Source organism: Triticum dicoccoides, chromosome 7B (assembly GCF_002162155.2).
Source record: "Triticum dicoccoides isolate Atlit2015 ecotype Zavitan chromosome 7B, WEW_v2.0, whole genome shotgun sequence".
Classification (NCBI taxonomy): domain Eukaryota; kingdom Viridiplantae; phylum Streptophyta; class Magnoliopsida; order Poales; family Poaceae; genus Triticum; species Triticum dicoccoides.
In genome coordinates this window covers 450,853,928-450,860,282 of record NC_041393.1, presented here as the reverse complement: position 1 = coordinate 450,860,282, position 6,355 = coordinate 450,853,928, and positions in this window count along the sequence as shown.

Sequence of the window (6,355 nt, the reverse complement as noted above, 5' to 3'; positions counted from 1 at the left end):
GAAGAGAAAATAAAGATATGGAGCCTTCCGGCTCGTTATTGCTTACCGGGGGTAGGTGCTGCACAAAGTGTCAGATAACGCATGCAAGAAAGAATATAATGCATGAAATTGACAAGATGTGCAGAGCACATGAGCTTTACTTATGCACGGGATCTGCGCCCGGCTTTGTACAAAGGATTACATGCAACATCAGCAAGACTCGTACAAAAGGTGGTTGTCGGAACGGGTTTCGGCAACCGCGCCCTATGGGTAAAACTTTCAAAGATGCTCAACATTCCAGGAGTTGCTCACCGGAGTGCCATCTTCGGTCTCAAGGCGGACAACGCCAGGCCTAGTGACTCATTTCACCCGGTAAGGGCCTTCCCACCTCGGCGTCAACTTGTTGGAATTCTTGGCCTCGAAGCTTCTGGCATTAACTTTGCGGCTATGGTAGCGGCGCAAAGCTTGCTGATATTGAGCAGCTCATACAGCAGCCTGAAGACGATCCTCCTCAAGGAGCAGCGCATCATCTTGTCGCAGCTGCTCTTGCTCAAGCTCATCACAAGCGAGCACTCGAGGTGATCCGTATACGAGTTCCGTGGGGAGAACTGCCTCTGCTCCATAGACTAGAGCGAAAGGTGTCTGGCCAGTGGCTCGATTTGGCGTCGTCCTGATCGACCAAAGAACCACCGGCAGCTCCTCAATCCAGTTCCTTCCGCACTTGTGCAGCCTGTCGAAAGTTCTGGTCTTGAGCCCGCGCAGCACTTCAGCATTTGCCCTCTCCGCTTGACCGTTGCTTCTCGGATGAGCAACAGAAGCGAAGCAGACCTTGGCGCCAAGATCTTGGACGTACTGCATGAAGGTGCGGCTCATGAATTGTGTGCCGTTGTCGGTGATGATCCTATTAGGGATCCCGAAACGGCAAACAATCGACCTGAAGAACTTGACTGCTGACTGTGCTGTCACCTTCCTCACTGGTTCCACTTCCGGCCACTTTGTGAACTTGTCGATTGCAACGTACAAGTACTCAAAGCCCCCGACAGCTCGGGGAAAGGGGCCGAGGATGTCGAGCCCCCAGACCGAAAATGGCCAGGATAAAGGGATCGTCTGGAGAGCTTGAGCTGGCTGGTGTATCTGTTTGGAGTGGAACTGACATGCTTCACACTTGGTTACTTGTGCAGTTGCATCCTGGAGGGTCGTCGGCCAAAAGAAACCTTGCTGGAAAGCTTTGCCGGCAAGTGCTCTAGCGCCAATGTGGTGACCACATATGCCTCCATGTATCTCTGCCAACAGCTTTTGTCCGTCTTCCCGGCAAATACACTTCAATTTCACACCGTTGAGTCTTCTTCTGTACAGTGTGCTGTCGACAAACTGGTACATACTTGACTGCCAGGCTACTTTTTCCGCTTCTTCTTGCTCTTCGGGAAGTTCTCCGGTCTAAAGGAAATGGACAATCTGCTGTGCCCATGCTGGAGCTTGTGGCTTGACAACAAGGACTAAAGGCACATCTGCTGCTGCGGGAACATCCGCTTCTACGGCGAGAACCTGCGGCTCAGCTGGAGCTTGATGTTCCCCGGCAAGCTTGCCGGAGCAAAGCTTGTCGGGAGCGTCTGCTACGACGGAACAAACCATAAGGCTTGTCGGAGCAGACCGCTCCTCAGCACCCTTGCTGTTGATCTTGGGGACCTTCTTGGCGGCGGCTGCAGGGAGCTCAGCCGGAAAGTAGTCACCAGAAATCAACTTCCTCTTCTTGTTCTGTCCAGTTTATGGCATTACGGACGGTTGAGTCAGCTTGAGCACAAAGATCCCTGGTTCCACAGGTAACTTTAGTGCGGCGCACTTTGACAGTCCATCGGCAATGTCATTCTGAGCTCTTGGGACATGCTCCATCTGTAGGCCGTCAAAGTGCTCTTCTAGCTTTCTCACTTCATCAACATATGCTTCCATCAATGGACTCTGATAGTTCTTGTTCACTTGGCGGACGACAAGCTGTGAGTCACCCCTGACAATGAGCTTCTTGATCCCAAGGTCTGCTGCGATCCTGAGACCAGCAAGCAATCCTTCATACTCTGCAGTATTGTTGGTTGCTTGCTCCTTGGGAAAGTGCATCTAGACTACGTACTTGAGGTGCTCTCTGGTGGGTGCGACAAGCAGCACGCCCGCACTGGCGCCTTGCAGTGAGAAGGCACCATCAAAGTACATCAGCCACTCTTTGCTCGCTTCCTTGACGGGGATGCTCATCTCTGGAATTTCTTCATCTTGTGTTGGCATCCACTCTGCTATGAACTCTACCAATGCTCTGCTTTGGATAGTTGAAGTGCTTTCAAACTTGAGGCCAAAGCTTGACAGTTCCAGTGCCCACTCGACAATCCTGCCTGTTGCTTCTGGATTTTGCAGTATCTTCTTCAGCGGAAAACGAGTGACGACTGTGATCTCATGTGCTTGGAAGTAATGGCGCAGCTTTCTCGAGGCCATGAGGAGGCCGAAAAGCAACTTCTGCACACCAGAGTACCTTGACCTAGCCCCCTGCAGAAGGGAACTGACAAAGTAAACTGGGCGCTGCACCATTCTCTTCTGCATCTTATCATGCTCCTGCACAGATCCATCCTTGTCGGGACCAGAGCTTGCCGGCGAAGCCCCCTGCTTGTCGCTGGATGCATCTGCTGCGGTTGCTGGCTCATCATCTGCCTCCCTCTCCGCCACTAACGCAGCACTAACCACTTGATTGGTTGCCGCTATATACAGCAGCAACTTCTCTTGTGGCTTAGGTGCGACAAGTGTTGGAGTGGAGGACAGGTATCTCTTCAAGTCCTGCAGCGCAGCCTCCGCCTCCGGAGTCCATTTCATTGGACCTGCCTTTTTCAATATTTTGAAAAATGGCAGGGCACGCTCAGTAGACCAAGAGATAAACCCGCTGAGAGCAGCCACGCAACCGGCAAGCCTTCGTACATCCTTAACACGCTTTGGTGCTTCGATCTGCTCAATGGCCTTGATCTTGTCGGGATTGGCCTCAATTCCCTGCTGAGACACGAAGAACCCGAGAAGCTTGCCGGAAGGGACTCCAAACACGCACTTCTCGGGATTAAGCTTGAGGTTGATCTTGCGCAGATTTGTAAATGTTTCGTCTAAATCTTGAATCAGAGTTGCTTTGTCCTTGCTCTTGACCACTATGTCATCCATGTAGGCCTCCACATTTCTGTGCATTTGTGGCTCAAAAGCGTGGTGGACTACCCTTACAAATGTTGAACCAACATTCTTCAAACCGAAAGGCATCCGTACGAAACAGTACGTGCCACACGGGGTGATGAATGCGGTCTTCTCCTCATCCTCTTCTGCCATGAAGATCTGATGGTATCCTGAGTATGCATCAAGAAATGAAAGCAAGTCACATCCGGCCATGGAGTCAACAATCTGGTCGATGCGCGGCAAAGGAAATGGATCTTTGGGACAAGCTTTATTAACATCGGTAAAGTCGATACAAAGCCTCCATTTCCCGTTTGCCTTGCGCACGACTACAGGATTGGCCAACCACGTAGGATGGAGCACCCCTCTGACAAGGCATGCTGCTTCCAACTTCTTGATTTCTTCTGCGATGAATTCTTGGCGCTCCACTGCCTGTTTCCTGACTTTCTGCTTGACGGGCCGCTCATGAGGACAGATGGCAAGGTGGTGCTCAATTACTTTCCTGGGAGCACCGGGGATGTCGGACGGTTGCCATGCAAACACGTCGACGTTCGCCCGCAGGAAAGCAACGAGCGCGCTTTCCTATTTAGGGTTGAGGGTGGCACTGATGGTGAAGGCACCACCAGTGCCGTCCTCCCTGGCGGACACCTTCTTGGTCTCAGGTGGAGCTACCATTGTCTTCTTACACTTGCCGGTGGAGTTCGATGGTGCGTCCTCGACGGTAGCGCAGCACTCCGAAGAGGTGCGCTTGCCGGAGTGGGCATCAGAACTCTTGCCGGACTTGGTCTTCTTCTTCCCCCCAGGAGCTTCAGCGGCAAGTGATTTGCGATCTATTGCGGCTGCTGCTTCCCGGTAGATCTTGTCGGCGCAGATAAGGGCATCCTTCTTGTCGCCAGGGACAGGGATGACACTTATCGGGCCTGGCGTCTTCAGTACGTTGTATGCATAGTGAGAGGCTGCCATGAACTTGGCAAGTGCTGGATGGCCAAGGATTCCATTGTAAGGCAATGGAAAGTCAGCAACATCAAACGTAACCCTCTCAGTTCTGAAGTTCAACTCGCTGCCAAATGTTACTGGCAACGTGATCTTTCCCTTCGGCTTGCTCCTTCCCGGATTGATTCCTTGAAAAGTGCCAATTTCTTCAAGCTCGCTGTCAGGGATCTGGAGTTTCTGGAGCACTGCGGAGGAGATCAGGTTCAAGTCGGCCCCGCCATCAACTAACATCTTAGTGACCTTGAGGTTGCGGATAGTTGGTGAAACCAACATCGGCAAGCACCCGACCGCAGTTATGCGATCAGGGTGGTCCTCAATATCAAAGATGATAGGCGTGCTGGACCATTTCAGAGGCTTGCGTGACTCGATGGGTGGTTCTGCTGCATTAACTTCCCGCACCCACTGCTTGAGCTGGCGGTGTGAAGTATGCAGAGAAGCACCGCCGTCAACGCACAGGACCTCTGTGGCTTTCTGGAACTCCTGCTCATCAGTCTCCTCATCATCCATGTCTTCATCGTCGTCGTCATCTTCATCCTTGTCGCGGCCGTGAGGAGGTCTGTCTCCTTGCCGCTGCTTGGCCTTGCCGCGGCGTCCTCCTCGTCCGGGACGTTTCTTGTCGGATCCTCCAGCACCTTCCTGGGCTTTCTCCTTGTCGCGCCGCTCGTATTCAGCTTTCTGTTGCTCAACAAGCTGCTCAACTTTCTTGCAGCTCTCGAGATCGTGGCCCTTGGCGCGGTGGATCTTGCAGTACTGCTTGCTGGTACCGTCCTGCTTGTCGGCGACCGCCACAGCCTCTGCGGTAATCTCCTTGTCGGAGTCACCAGCTTTGGCTTTCTTGGCGCCACCACCGTTGCCGGACTGCTCAACAACTAGCACCTCTTTGCCTTTCTTCTTGTTGTTATTTCGCCACCGGTTTTTCCTTGCCGGGGCTGCATCCTCACTGTCAGATCCTCCTGCTCCTATATTCTCTCCGGGGAGTCTCCTCCCTTCCTCAGCACGTGCACATTTGTCGGCCAGGGCATATAGCTCACTGACGTCTCTGATCTTGCACATTGCCATCTCCTCCCGCATCCAGCGATTCCGCATGTTTTGATGGAACGCGCTGATTACCGCGGCAGGGTGGACATCTGGGATGTTGTGTTGTACGCTGCTGAATCTCTGAATGTACTTGCGCAGGGGCTCTCCTTCCTTCTAGGCGAGCAGATGAAGGTCACTTTCTTGTCCATGAGGCTTATGGCCGCCTGTGAAGGCGCCGACAAACTGATGGCATAGATCGGCCCAAGAGGATATGGAGTTGTCCGGCAAGTGCATGAGCCAGGATCTGACGTTGGGCTTGAGCACCAGCGGGAAGTAGTTGGCAAGGATCTTGTCGTCCCGTCCCTCGGCAGCCTGCACCGCAATGGTGTAGATGCTGAGGAACTCCGACGGATGCGTCTTGCCGTCGTACTTCTCTGGTACGTCTGGCTTGAAGTTCTTCGTGCTGGGCCACTGGACTTGCCGCAGCTCACGAGTGAACGCAGGGAAACCTACCGCGTACAGCAAGTCGCTTGGTTCCCCAGGCGCATGCATGTCAACAGAGGGCCCAGCGCGCTTGTCGGATTGACGTTGCGCTTCTCTTCGGCGCTCGATGTGAGTACGAGCGTCTTCTTGCTGTCGATCGTGAAGAACTTGGCGCTGATCGCAACGAGCTCGTGGATCCGACGATGCGGTGGAGTCGCTGTCGAGGTGGATCCGGCGAGTCGGCGATCTTGGCCTTCGGGGTGGTGATTGCACGGTGGTTGCACCCCCACCAGCTTCGTCGCCACCGGCTCGCGCCTGGCAACCCTGCCGCGGCAGCGACGTGCTCGACTGTTGCGGAGTGTCTCCGTTGGCGTAGCCAATGAGACTCTGAATGGTGGCCCTCCATTCGTCGATCTTGTCCGACGTCGGAGGGTAATCCAGGAGTAGTTGAGCTCGCGCCAAAGCTTCAGCTGGAGTGGTGGGTGGCAGTGGCGGACGGCGCGAGGAGCGGGATATGCTCGGACTTCTAACTATGTTAGAAGGAGCATTATCCCGTCCGGGCGACCGTGTCTCGCTCGTGCTGGCACGTTGGCGCGCATGCTGGTCTTGAGCGCCCCGGGATCCACCAGCTTGATCTTGGCCCAACAAACGTATGGTACTGCGAGTACCATGACGTTGTCGGTCCTGCGCCTCCTGAGAT